The sequence below is a fragment of the Pecten maximus genome, chromosome 1, assembly GCF_902652985.1.
Source record: "Pecten maximus chromosome 1, xPecMax1.1, whole genome shotgun sequence".
Lineage (NCBI taxonomy): Eukaryota > Metazoa > Mollusca > Bivalvia > Pectinida > Pectinidae > Pecten > Pecten maximus.
The window spans coordinates 44042540-44058978 of NC_047015.1; positions in this window are offsets into that span (position 1 = coordinate 44042540).

Genomic DNA, 16439 nt, shown 5'->3' on the forward strand with positions numbered 1-16439 from the left:
ACGAAATGGACTTTGGAAAAGAAGTTTACATTTTAGATTGAGAGAAAAAAACTGGAAGGCATCGATTTTATCTTATTACATATCTTAAACACAAATTTTGTTTTGAAAAGTAAATCTCAGCTACATAGGGTAGTGCACTGATCCTTTTATAAACAGATATGTATCCCCACAGCAACGTGAGTTAATTAGTACATGTTTAGTGCACGAATTGCATGATTCCAACTAATAGACAAGAAAATGCAGAAATACATGTTATTTTTCATCTATGCAGACTCATGGGCTCGTTTACTGCTAAACCAATACAATATCAGCTTCTTATTAATTTGATAAGATAAAACACGCTGTCGTGCGAATACTACTAAAGATGCATTTCCTGATAGAATTAAGTATTCCACACAATTAGGGTCCATCTTTAACAAACTGGATCAGATACGTGTTTGATTACACTAAGTAACATCAAGCCTTCTGATTACGCTGACAAATTCGTATCAAATGTTTCCGATCAAGTTCTTTACTGTAGAAAGGGTTTACATCTATAACTTCGTCATTAGTTAGTCATATCTAAAGTTGTACCGTGTTAAGGTATGCGCTGTGTTGAATCAGCATCTAGAAGTACACATTTTTATCATTGATATTATATAGCTTGTAATGTTTAGTTCCGGGTCTTTAACTTCAGTATGGAAAAGTATATTTGGTAAAGTATATAAAACAGTTTTAATGAAAATAGAAACAGTAATTTCATATTGATTATGTGTCACAAGTGTATCGGTTTCAAAAGTGTATTTGTCATCTATATTGTTACTAATGACTGAACGTAAATTATTTTTTAAAATGTTTGTTGAAGGAATATTGCAGTTTATGTTATAGCACAAGCGGGACATTCATTCCAATTTCAATATCTTCTTTAAAGCCACTATAACTGTAAAACATCACTACTGGAATATGTTATCAGACGCAATATTAAAGAAAATGTATTTCTTATAACCAACCAAGACTTTTCCTTAGTTACGGAAATTAAAAGTGTATCATTTCGTTAAGCGAGGTAAACAATGTTTTAAAACTTGTAAACATATATTTAACAGTTTTTACGGTGTACGGTTCGGTATTGCTATTTCACTACTTACAAGAAGAAATCACATTTTAATGAGTATGAAATATACAGAGATAGAACACGACTGTATTAAGAACAGGGGAGTTTGTAATTAGTGTTTGGTTCAGAATGACAAAGAGCATCAAATGCTATGATATATGTATCTATTCATTCATTCTTTTTTCTTGCAAATATGAATCAATATTTTAATTTTACAATTTACATACAGGAAACAGACATATTAATGTTCGAGGAGTCAATATAAGATGTTTCTGAGCTAAGCTTTTGTCATATTTCCTGTAAGAAGATTCTCAAGAAAACTGTTATTAATCAATAAAGGTGTGTCTGATTTTTTTAATTGAAATTGTTATACGTTAATTATTTTCCTATTGGAAATTATTCCATTTAACTACACCGTGGTTGTGAACGCTAACAAGCACCTGCTCACAGGGAACGTTTAAGTTGATCGGTACTTGTTCGGTACAGGCCTACATCTTTCTGTTTCAATTATCAATAAAAATATATGAAAATGTCGATCACAATTCTGTATTTTGATTTTTATGAATTGTCGGTAGATAAGGTCAGGAGAAGGACCGCACAGGTTGATGACAATGAAATGAAACTGTGATTGACCACTGTCTGTCACAAGCTTTATTTAGACGACGTGACCCCTTACTTACTGTCATGCAATTAATTTTACCAACAGTCTAACAGTTGGTTGCTTGAAAGATTGTATTGAAAAAAATATATGGAGACTTGGTATTTCAATAGGTCGGTCATCCCAATGACAATTGTTTATTCTCATAAACAGTACAGTGCAGAGAATATGAACATTAACAAATGGATAATAATGATACATGGTAAAAAAAGGATGGACATCAGTATTGTGAATTAATTATCTCATTTACATCAATAATACATATCCCTAATCCCGATATCTGCGTTTAGGTCATTGTACCAGGTCACAACGCGTCATCGGTATAGCATGCCGAGATCCAGAGGTCCTGTCACAACATCAGTACCACCTGCTGAAATCCCGCCGCCCTGTCCTAAAACAACATCTATACAGCCTGTTGACATCCCAACATCCTAATACAACTTCAATACAGCCTGTTGACACCCCGAGTTCCTAACACAACATCAATACAGCCTGTTGACATCCCGAGGTCCTAACACAACATCTATACAGCCTGTTGACATCCCGACCTCCTAATACAACATCTATACAGCCTGTTGACACCCCGAGGTCCTAACACAACATCTATACAGCCTGTTGACATCCCGAGGTCCTAACACAACATCTATACAGCCTGTTGACACCCCGAGGTCCTAACACAACATCTATACAGCCTGTTGACACCCCGAGGTCCTAACACAACATCTATACAGCCTGTTGACATCCCGACGTCCTAACACAACATCTATACAGCCTGTTGACACCCCGAGGTCCTAACACAACATCAGTACAGCCTGTTGACACCCCGAGGTCCTAACACAACATCTATACAGCCTGTTGACACCCCGAGGTCCTAATACAACATCTATACAGCCTGTTGATATCCCGAGGTCCTAACACAACATATATACAGCCTCTTGATATCCCGAGGTCCTAACACAACATCTATACAGCCTGTTCTGTTGACATCCCGACGTCCTAACACAACATCTATACAGCATGTTGATATCCCGAGGTCCTAACACAACATATATACAGCCTCTTGATATCCCGAGGTCCTAACACAACATCTATACAGCCTGTTGATATCCCGACCTCCTAACACAACATCTATACAGCCTGTTGAGTTGACATCCCGACGTCCTAACACAACATCTATACAGCATGTTGATATCCCGAGGTCCTAACACAACATCTATACAGCCTGTTGATATCCCGAGGTCCTAACACAACATCTATACAGCCTGTTGACATCCCGACGTCCTAACACAACATCTATACAGCCTGTTTATATCCCGAGACCCTGTCATAACACAACATCAGTAAAGCCTACATACATCATGTCCTAACACAACATAAGCACAGTCCTACAGTCATGGCGTACCACAAAAATGCTGACATTAGAACATTTTTGTAAGATATATCAATTTAGATACTTTTGAGTGAGGGTGATCATTTTAGTTTAATATTTTGCGGCTATATATGATAAGTATTATTTATTCTTTCCACTTTACATCGTCAGTATCATCAAAACATCTGTTTTCCCGTACTTATCTGCGGGTCTCGGTAACGTTTCTGTGTTCTATAACACTGTACCGACATACTGTGCCGCCTCCGTGGAATTGGCACCAAGAAGCAACAGAGTAGAAATAAATTATGAATGACCGTCAGACATTGTGATGACCGGAGTTGTTACAGCTTCCTAGAATATCAAGCTTTGCCTATCGACCTTACCAGGAGGTGCCGCAATTATCCCCTCACAATACAATTATCGGTTTTACTTAGTGTTGATGACACATAACTTTTCTGATATATCACATACTAAAAGTTTCCCGAAAAATAATGTGTAGGCGCTGAAACTGGAAGTGGCTCCCCCGTTAGGAGGCGACTACGGCGCGTTCCCGAGATATTACAACGCCGTCGCGTGGTGTTTTGACATGGTTTTTCTCAATGTGGTATGCTGTACTGTTTATACATGTATATTATCAAATAATACTCTCCTGCAGTTCAGAAGTCAACTTTATTACAACTTTACAAAATGAATTATCATTTGACAATGTTGTTTGTTTGTTTTTTTTATTTATTGTTATTTTTTTTTCTTTTTAACGTCCTATTAACAGCAAAGTGTCACTTAAGGACGTGCCAGATTTTTTGGAGGTGGAGGAAAGCCGGAGTACCCGGTGAAAAACCACCGGCCTACGGTCAGTTCCAGGAAACTTTCCCACGTAGGTTTCGAACTCGCAGCCCAGAGGTGGAGGGCTAGTGTTAAAGTGTCGGGACGCCTTAACCACTCGGTCACAGCGGCTCCTACGGAAAATCATTCAGTGTTGCTCTTTTTATTCACTCTATTGAAATCCACTTTTATATACCATTGTTGCATATACTACGGTAATATTGTTTTTGCACAATATATCAAGAACAATAAAATTGAAATACAATATTATCTCAGTGTAACCAATTAATGATTTTCTAACATTTTGGCAGAAACTTATTTTTTTTATCACGATTTTGCACGCTACTAAACTGTTATATTGCTCCCCGGGCACCAGATTTCTTCCGGGCTGGCTGCTTCCCCTCCATTCCGGGTTTATTTCTGGTTATCCCTCCCGGAATAATCTACTGCTCCGAAGGTAAACAACACAGGCGAAAATATGTAGTTAATATACATTATTTTTTGTTAATTTTGTCTTAAAATTAGAACATCGAATAATCTCCCTTTGTTTGAATATAAGATTAAACTATGACGAGAATTTGTTTTATACATTTGTACCATAGACTTTTTGACAGTCGTTGTGATTTCCGACAATGTATAAATAACTTGTGAGTATTACAGTGTATATCATGCTCTTTTATACTGTGCTTTAGCTTAGGCCAGGAAATTAGCATTATGTTTCCAGTATTTGTGTAGCTAAACTAAAGTTCACTTCTTGAAAAGGCAATAGTAATGTAGGTTGGCGTGTTAATACATGTACAGACACATACTGCATACATTATGTTTGTTTGATTTAGACTGAAATCGATCGTACTTCAGATCTAATAAAGGAACTCTGAAGATATAGCGTTCTGTAGCAATACCTACAAACTACCAATATAAACTTTTATGGATAAATTTACCATATGAACTTCAGAAGAAATGATATGTGTAACTCTACTTTTTACAATCGAGGTAAAATGGAAAAGTAACCCAACCTCTGTTTTAGTGAGAGAACACACGAACTTCTGTACAAGTACAGACACTGTTAGACAGTGTCAAAAACCACCAACAGTCAACTCAATTACAATAATCTCCCAAATCTCTATAATGTGTCCTAAATCGATTGGAGGCTGGATGGACGTGTCGCGCGGATACCTGATTGCATTCCGTGGCCAGGATTGTGGGGATTTGGTTAGCATCGGCACAACATCACCGAGATACACCGACTTTCGAGTGTAAACTCGTCCATTAGACAAGAATTCGCTGATTTCCATATATTCTATTTACAATTTCAATCAGCATGTATTAGACGGTGTCTTGCACATCCTTAAGCTTATTAAGTCCCATTGATAGTGCTGTAAATGAGGATAGCATTCAAATCCATTGACAAAACTTAATTGGCAAAATCATTTGTACAAATCAAGGCGACAGAGGGTAAAATCGTACAGTCACGCCCGGTCCTTCAACACGGTTCTGTGGCGGGGCCGATACTATAACAAGGTTATGGAAGGGCAAAGGTTCGGATTAGCCCCGCTGGTCCCCGAAGAAATGCTTGGCAAAAACGACGTGTAATATACCTCTCCGTCACTCTATCAAATTCTCTTTAGCGGAGGCAAATTTGCCAATCAAAAGAAGCGCCATAACAACGTTATCCGCTCACTGAACATATTGAATTAGGGAAGCTAAGCGATGTGAAATTGGAAAATACCATTTTAGTTACAAACCCACTTCAAATTGCAAATTGACTAAATTAGACGTCGAGAACGGGAAAATCACATTTAAGGCGCAGAATTAATGTTTGTATTCCAATTGGATTCCCGTGACGGTGTGAGAGTCGTTATCCTATTGACTGACTTCAACGAGGACTTATTCACATCTTTATACAGCTCTACGGTCGCTTATAGGCCTATCTGACCTCCAAGGGTTCATTAACACCAGCTATCGGGACAGGGTTACTTTAACCCTACCAAAGAGAGTCGCCCCAATAACCCAAGGGAAGACATCCCTAACCAATAACCCTACGGACGTCAGCCAGTCACACCAATAACCTTAGGAATGGTTATCACTCCCATCAATAACACTACGCACAAGTCAAATACACTAATAACCCGAACTATGACATACATACCAATAACCTAATCACGACATTTTCACCAATAACCCTTAGGACGACATTTTCACCAATAACCCAAGTCACGACATTCATACCAATAACCCCAACTTTGACAGTTACACCAATAACCTAATCACGACATTTTCACCAATAAACCCAGTCACGACATTCATACCAATAACCTTAACTTCGACAGTTACACCAATAACCCTAATCACGACATTTTCACCAAAAGCCCTTACAACGACATTTTCACCAATAACCCAAGTCACGACATTCATAGCCTATAACCTCAACTTCGACAGTTACACCAATAACCCTAATCTGGACAATCACACCAAAAACCCTAATCGCCACATTCAAACCAATAACCCTAATAATGGCATCATACACAAACTGTACCAGTATCCCTATATACGACATTCACACCAATAACCCTAAATACGACATTCATACCAATAACCTCAACTTCGACAGTTACACCAATAACCCTAATCTGGACAATCACACCAAAAACCCTAATCGCCACATTCAAACCAATAACCCTAATAATGGCATCATACACAAACTGTACCAGTATCCCTATATACGACATTCACACCAATAACCCTAAATACGACATTCATACCAATAACCTCAACTTCAACAGTTACACCAATAACCCTAATCATGACATTCTCACTAATAACCGTTATAACGACATTTTCACCTATAACCCCATGGCCAGTCACGACATTCATACCTATAACCTCAACTTCGACAGTAACACCAATAACCCTAATCTTGACAATCACACCAAAAACCCTAATCGCCACATTCAAACCAATAACCCTATTCATGGCATCATACCAGTATCCCTAAATACGACATTCACACCAATAACCCTAATTCCGACATTCATACCAATAACCCTTATCAGGACAATCACACAAAAAACCCTAATCGCCACATTCAAACCAATAACCCTAATCGTGACATCACACCAATAACTTACATGTAAAAACACAAATTTTCCAATACATGAGTATATACCTACATAGATTAATAAATATATTCTATTCTGACTTAAAGTAGGAAATTACATTCCTCTGACAGTCAGCTCTGTAATAAATAACATTAAAAATGAAACATTCGCGGTTCGATTTATTCTTTAAGACAATTATTCTGAGGTAAATTTTTCCGGTGTTCGTCTAGCTTATATTAAAATGTCTTGACAGTATTTGCATTTACTACATTTGACGAGAGAGTGGTCTTGCATCGACTGTTCCCTGTGTAAACGAATATTTTCTACATGTAAAATTTAATCTCGAAATAGATCTTGAGGCCATACCTTCCCTGATTTTAAAATTATTTGACACTTCACAATCTTATTTCACGGTCAGTGTTTTGTAGACCTCATATCGCCACGTGATCCCCTATATACTTATGATGATAGATTCAAATTTTGTAATCTTGTGGATATAGCTGGATTCAGATATATTTATAACAGTATCACGTATTGATACATACAATTTACAGAAAATACAAGCATCATCTCTTTAAAACATTCAAATGCATCAACACCTAGCCATATTTTGCTTATAAATGTATACAGATATAATGTATTAATAACCTTATCAACCTCACGTTTAAACCTGCTCTCGACAATAAGTCAACATGATAACCCGATGTTGGACAATCCGTGAAATAAACACCTAATGTAAAGTCAAACCAACAATAACCTTAAAGGCATCACAATAACCCTACGTTCTAACCACGTATTACAATAATAACCTTAAAGTCACCACAATAACCCTACGTTCTAACCACGTATTACAACAATAACCTTAAAGTCACCACAATAACCCTACGTTGTAACCATGTATTACAATAATAACCTTAAAGTCACCACAATAACCCTACGTTGTAACCATGTATTACAACAATAACCTTAAAGTCACCACAATAACCCTACGTTCTAACCACGTATTACAACAATAACCCTACGTTCTAACCACGTATTACAACAATAACCCTACGTTCTAACCATGTACTACAGCAATAACCCTACGTTCTAACCATGTATTACAACAATAACCCTACGTTCTAACCATGTATTACAACAATAACCCTATGTTCTAACCATGTATTACAACAATAACCCTACGTTCTAACCATGTACTATAACAATAACCCTACATTCTAACCATACAATACAACAATAACCCTATGTTCTAACCATGTATTACAACAATAACCCTATGTTCTAACCATGTATTACAACAATAACCCTACGTTCTAACCATGTACTACAACAATAACCCTACGTTCTAACCATACAATACAACAATAACCTAAAGGCTTACGTCAACGCATTAACTCTATATATAAAATGTACATGGCATTCTTTGAAGAGCTTCATACTTACGATGTTCTTTGGGACACCTTGGGTTTCATGGCTAGTAAAATACTATGATCGGAATATACCTTATGGAAAGCTTCAAATAACCCTTTATTGAGGGGATGGCCACTCAGATAACATTTTAAAGAGGGGATGGTCACTTCAGAAAACCCTTTATAAAGGGGATGGTCGCTTCAGATAACCCTATATAGAGCGGATGGTCACTTCAGAAAACCCTTTATAGAGGGGATGGTCGCTTCAGATAACCCTATATAGAGCGGATGGTCCCCCTCAGATAACCCTATATAGAGGGGATGGTCCCCTTCAGATAACCCTATATAGAGGGGATGGTCCCCCTCAGATAACCCTATATAGAGGGGATGGTCCCCCTCAGATAACCCTATATAGAGCGGATGGTCACTTCAGATAACCCTATATAGAGCGGATGGTCACTTCAGATAACCCTATATAGAGCGGATGGTCACTTCAGAAAACCCTTTATAGAGGGGATGGTCGCTTCAGATAACCCTATATAGAGCGGATGGTCCCCCTCAGATAACCCTATATAGAGGGGATGGTCCCCCTCAGATAACCCTATATAGAGCGGATGGTCACTTCAGATAACCCTATATAGAGCGGATGGTCACTTCAGATAACCCTTTATAGAAGGGATGGTCCCCCTCAGATAACCCCATAAAGAGGGGATTGTCACTTCAGATAACCCTATATAGAAGGGATGGTCACTTCAGACAACCCTTTATAGAAGAGATGGTCACCCTCAGATAATCCTATATAGAGGGGATGGTCCCCCTCAGATAACCCTATATAGAGGGGATGGTCCCCTTCAGATAACCCTATATAGAGGGGATGGTCCCCCTCAGATAACCCTATATAGAGGGGATGGTCCTCCTCAGATAACCCTATATAGAGGGGATGGTCCCCCTCAGATAACCCTATATAGAGGGGATGGTCCTCCTCAGATAACCCTATATAGAGGGGATGGTCCACCTCAGATAACCCTATATAGAGGGGATGGTCCCCCTCAGATAACCCTATATAGAGGTGATGATCCCCCTCAGATAACCCTATATAGAGGGGATGGTCCCCCTCAGATAACCCTATATAGAGGGGATGGTCCCCCTCAGATAACCCTATATAGAGGGGATGGTCCCCCTCAGATAACCCTATATAGAGGGGATGGTCCTCTTCAGATAACCCTATATAGAGGGGATGGTCCCCCTCAGATAACCCTATATAGAGGGGATGGTCCTCCCCAGATAACCCTATATAGAGGGGATGGTCCCCCTCAGATAACCCTATATAGAGGGGATGGTCCCCTCAGATAACCCTATATAGAGGGGATGGTCCCCCTCAGATAACCCTATATAGAGGGGATGGTCCTCCTCAGATAACCCTATATAGAGGGGATGGTCCACTTCAGATAACCCTATATAGAGGGGATGGTCCTCCTCAGATAACCCTATATAGAGGGGATGGTCCCCCTCAGATAACCCTATACAGAGGGTGATGATCTCCCTCAGATAACCCTATATAGAGGGGATGGTCCGTTCAGACAACACTATATAGAGGGGACGGTCCCCCTCATATAACCCTATATAGAGGGGATGGTCCCCCTCAGATAATCCTATATAGAGGGGATGGTCCCTTCAGACAACCCTATATAGAGGGGATGGTCCCCTTCAGATAACCCTATATAGAGGGGATGGTCCCCCTCAGATAACCCTATATAGAGGGTATGGTCCCCCTCGGATAACCCTAGATAGAGGGTATGGTCCTTCTCAGATAACCCTATATAGAGGGGATGGTCCTTCTCAGATAACCCTATATAGAGGGGATGGTCACTTCATATAACCCTATATAGAGGGGATGGTCCTCCTCAGATAACCCTATATAGAGGGGATGGTCTCCTCATATAACCCTATATAGAGGGGATGGTCCCCCTCAGATAACCCTATATAGAGGGGATGATCCCCCTCAGATAACCCTATATAGAGGGGATGGTCACTTCAGATAACCCTATATAGAGGGGATGGTCCATTCAGACAACCCCATATAGACGGGATGGTCCCTCTCAGATAACCCTATATAGAGGGGATGATCCCCCTCAGATAACCCTATATAGAGGGGATGGTCACTTCAGATAACCCTATATAGAGGGGATGATCCTCCTCAGATAACCCTATATAGAGGGGATGGTCCTCCTCAGATAACCCTATATAGAGGGGATGGTCCTCCCCAGATAACCCTATATAGAGGGGATGGTCCCCTCAGATAACCCTATATAGAGGGGATGATCCTCCTCAGATAACCCTATATAGAGGGGATGGTCCTCCCCAGATAACCCTATATAGAGGGGATGGTCCCCTTCAGATAACCCTATATAGAGGGGATGGTCCACTTCAGATAACCCTATATAGAGGGGATGGTCCTCCTCAGATAACCCTATATAGAGGGGATGGTCCCCCTCAGATAACCCTATACAGAGGTGATGATCTCCCTCAGATAACCCTTTATAGAGGGGATGGTCCGTTCAGACAACACTATATAGAGGGGACGGTCCCCCTCATATAACCCTATATAGAGGGGATGGTCCCCCTCAGATAATCCTATATAGAGGGGATGGTCCCTTCAGACAACCCTATATAGAGGGGATGGTCCCCTTCAGATAACCCTATATAGAGGGGATGGTCCCCCTCAGATAACCCTATATAGAGGGTATGGTCCCCCTCGGATAACCCTAGATAGAGGGTATGGTCCCCCTCAGATAACCCTATATAGAGGGGATGGTCCTTCTCAGATAACCCTATATAGAGGGGATGGTCCTTCTCAGATAACCCTATATAGAGGGGATGGTCACTTCATATAACCCTATATAGAGGGGATGGTCCTCCTCAGATAACCCTATATAGAGGGGATGGTCTCCTCATATAACCCTATATAGAGGGGATGGTCCCCCTCAGATAACCCTATATAGAGGGGATGATCCCCCTCAGATAACCCTATATAGAGGGGATGGTCACTTCAGATAACCCTATATAGAGGGGATGGTCCCTTCAGATAACCCTATATAGAGGGGATGGTCCCCTCAGATAACCCTATATAGAGGAGATGGTCCCCCTCAGACAACACTATATAGAGGGGATGGTCCCCCTCAGATAACCCTATATAGAGGGGATGGTCCCCCTCAGATAACCCTATATAGAGGGGATAGTCCCCCTCAGATAACCCTATATAGAGGGAACGGTCCATTCAGACAACCCCATATAGACGGGATGGTCCCTCTCAGATAACCCTATATAGAGGGGATGGTCCCCTTCAGATAACCCTATATAAACGGGATGGTCACTTCAGACAACCCTATATAGACGGAATGGTCACTTCAGATAACCCTATATAGAGGGGATGGTCCCCCTCAGATAACCCTATATAGAGGGGATGGTCCCCCTCAGATAACCCTATATAGAGGGGATGGTCCCCTTCAGACAACCCTATATAGACGGAATGGTCACTTCAGATAACCCTATATAGAGGGGATGGTCCCCCTCAGATAACCCTATATAGAGGGGATGGTCCCCCTCAGATAACCCTATATAGTGGGGATGGTCACCCTCAGATAACCCTTTATAGAGGGGATGGTCACCCTCAGATAACCCTATATAGAGTGGATGGTCCCCCTCAGATAACCCTATATAGAGGAGATGGTCACTTCAGATAACCTTATATAGAGGGGATGGTCCCCCTCAGATAACCCTATATAGAGGGGATGGTCCCCCTCAGATAACCCTATATAGAGGAGATGGTCACTTAAGATAACCCTATATAGAGGGGATGGTCCCTTAAGATAACCCTATATAGAGGGGATGGTCCCCCTCAGATAACCCTATATAGAGGGGATGGTCCCCTTCAGATAACCCTATACAGAGGGGATAGTCCCCCTCAGATAACCCTATATAGAGGGGATGGTCCCCCTCAGATAACCCTATAGAGAGGGGATGGTCCCTTCAGATAACCCTATATAGAGGGGATGGTCCCCCTCAGATAACCATATAGAAGGGATGGTCCCCCTCAGATAACCCCATAAAGAGGGGATTGTCACTTCAGATAACCCTATATAGAAGAGATGGTCACCCTCAGATAACCCTATATAGAGGGGATGGTCCCCCTCAGATAACCCTATATAGAGGGGATGGTCCCCTTCAGATAACCCTATATAGAGGGGATGGTCCCCCTCAGATAACCCTTTATAGAAGGGATGGTCCCCCTCAGATAACCCCATAAAGAGGGGATTGTCACTTCAGATAACCCTATATAGAAGGGATGGTCACTTCAGACAACCCTTTATAGAAGAGATGGTCACCCTCAGATAACCCTATATAGAGGGGATGGTCCCCCTCAGATAACCCTATATAGAGGGGATGGTCCCCTTCAGATAACCCTATATAGAGGGGATGGTCCCCCTCAGATAACCCTATATAGAGGGGATGGTCCTCCTCAGATAACCCTATATAGAGGGGATGATCCTCCTCAGATAACCCTATATAGAGGGGATGGTCCACTTCAGATAACCCTATATAGAGGGTATGGTCCCCCTCGGATAACCCTAGATAGAGGGTATGGTCCCCCTCAGATAACCCTATATAGAGGGGATGGTCCTTCTCAGATAACCCTATATAGAGGGGATGGTCCTTCTCAGATAACCCTATATAGAGGGGATGGTCACTATATATATCCCTATATAGAGGGGATGGTCCTCCTCAGATAACCCTATATAGAGGGGATGGTCTCCTCATATAACCCTATATAGAGGGGATGGTCCCCCTCAGATAACCCTATATAGAGGGGATGATCCCCCTCAGATAACCCTATATAGAGGGGATGGTCCACTTCAGATAACCCTATATAGAGGGGATGGTCCCTTCAGATAACCCTATATAGAGGGGATGGTCCCCCTCAGATAACCCTATATAGAGGAGATGGTCCCCCTCAGACAACACTATATAGAGGGGATGGTCCCCCTCAGATAACCCTATATAGAGGGGATGGTCCCCCTCAGATAACCCTATATAGAGGGGATAGTCCCCCTCAGATAACCCTATATAGAGGGAACGGTCCATTCAGACAACCCCATATAGACGGGATGGTCCCTCTCAGATAACCCTATATAGAGGGGATGGTCCCCCTCAGATCACCCTATATAAACGGGATGGTCACTTCAGACAACCCTATATAGACGGAATGGTCACTTCAGATAACCCTATATAGAGGGGATGGTCCCCCTCAGATAACCCTATATAGAGGGGATGGTCCCCCTCAGATAACCCTATATAGAGGGGATGGTCCCCTTCAGACAACCCTATATAGACGGAATGGTCACTTCAGATAACCCTATATAGAGGGGATGGTCCCCTTCAGATAACCCTATATAGAGGGGATGGTCCCCCTCAGATAACCCTATATAGAGGGGATGGTCCCCCTCAGATAACCCTATATAGAGGGGATGGTCACCCTCAGATAACCCTATATAAAGGGGATGGTCCCCCTCAGATAACCCTATATAGAGTGGATGGTCCCCCTCAGATAACCCTATATAGAGGAGATGGTCACTTCAGATAACCTTATATAGAGGGGATGGTCCCCCTCAGATAACCCTATATAGAGGGGATGGTCCCCCTCAGATAACCCTATATAGAGGAGATGGTCACTTAAGATAACCCTATATAGAGGGGATGGTCCCCCTCAGATAACCCTATATAGAGGGGATGGTCCCTTATGATAACCCTATATAGAGGGGATGGTCCCCCTCAGATAACCCTATATAGAGGGGATGGTCCCCCTCAGATAACCCTATACAGAGGGGATGGTCCCCCTCAGATAACCCTATATAGAGGGGATGGTCCCCCTCAGATAACCCTATAGAGAGGGGATGGTCCCTTCAGATAACCCTATATAGAGGGGATGGTCCCCCTCAGATAACCATATAGAGGGGATGGTCCCCCTCAGATAACCCTATATAGAGAGGATGGTCCTCCTCAGATAACCCTATATAGAGGGGATGGCCACTCAGATAACCCTATATAGAGGGGACGGTCACTTCAGATAACACTATATAGAGGGGACGGTCACTTCAGATAACCCTTTATAGAGGGGATGGTCCCCTTCAGATAACCCTATATAGAGGGGATGGTCCCCCTCAGATAACCCTATATAGAGGCGATGGTCCCCTCAGATAATCCTATATAGAGGGGATGGTCCCCCTCAGATAACCCTATATAGAGGTGATGGTCCCCCTCAGATAACCCCATATAGAGGGGATGGTCCCCCTCAGATAACCCTATATAGAGGTGATGGTCCCTTAAGATAACCCTATATAGAGGGGATGGTCCCCCTCAGATAACCCTATATAGAGGGGATGGTCCCCCTCAGATAACCCTATACAGAGGGGATGGTCCCCCTCAGATAACCCTATATAGAGGGGATGGTCCCCCTCAGATAACCCTATAGAGAGGAGATGGTCCCTTCAGATAACCCTATATAGAGGGGATGGTCCCCCTCAGATAACCCTATATAGAGGGGATGGTCCCCCTCAGATAACCCTATATAGAGGAGATGGTCACTTAAGATAACCCTATATAGAGGGGATGGTCCCCCTCAGATAACCCTATATAGAGGGGATGGTCCCCTTCAGACAACACTATATAGAGCGGATGGTCACCCTCAGATAACCCTATATAGAGGGGATGGTCCCCCTCAGATAACCCTATATAGAGGGGATGGTCCCCCTCAGATAACCCTATATAGAGGGGATGGTCACTTCAGACAACACTCTATAGAGCGGATGGTCACTTCAGATAACCCTATATAGAGGGGATGGTCCCCCTCAGATAACCCTATATAGAGGGGATGGTCCCCCTCAGATAACCATAGATAGAGGGGATGATCTCCCTCAGATAACCCTATATACAGGGGATGGTCCCCCTCAGATAACCTTTTAAATAGGGAATGGTCCCTTCAGACAACCCCATATAGAGGGGATGGTCCCCCTCAGATAACCCTATATAGAGGGGATGGTCCCCTTCAGATAACCCTATATAGAGGGGATGGTCCCCCTCAGATAACCCTATATAGAGGGGATGGTCCCCCTCAGATAACCCTATACAGAGGGGATGGTCCCCCTCAGATAACCCTATATAGAGGGGATGGTCCCCCTCAGATAACCCTATATAGAGGGGATGGTCCCCTTCAGATAACCCTATATAGAGGGATGGTCCCCCTCAGATAACCCTATATAGAGGGGATGGTCCCCTCAGATAACCCTATATAGAGAGGATGGTCCCCTCAGATAACCCTATATAGAGGGGATGGTCCCCTCAGATAACCCTATATAGAGGGGATGGTCCCCTTCAGATAACCCTATATAGAGGGGATGGTCCCCCTCAGATAACCCTATATAGAGGGGATGGTCCCCTCAGATAACCCTATATAGAGGGGATGGTCCCCCTCAGATAACCCTATATAGAGGGGATGGTCCCCTCAGATAACCCTATATAGAGGGGATGGTCCCCCTCAGATAACCCTATATAGAGGGGATGGTCCCCCTCAGATAACCCTATATAGAGGGGATGGTCCCCCTCAGATAACCCTATATAGAGGGGATGGTCCCCTCAGATAACCCTATATAGAGGGGATGGTCCCCCTCAGATAACCCTATATAGAGGGGATGGTCCCCCTCAGATAACCCTATATAGAGGGGATGGTCCCTTCAGATAACCCTATATAGAGGGGATGGTCCCCTCAGATAACCCTATATAGAGGGGATGGTCCCCTCAGATAACCCTATATAGAGGGGATGGTCCCCCTCAGATAACCCTATATAGAGGGGATGGTCCCCCTCAGATAACCCTATATAGAGGGGATGGTCCCCCTCAGATAACCCTATATAGAGGGGATGGTCACTTCAGATAACCC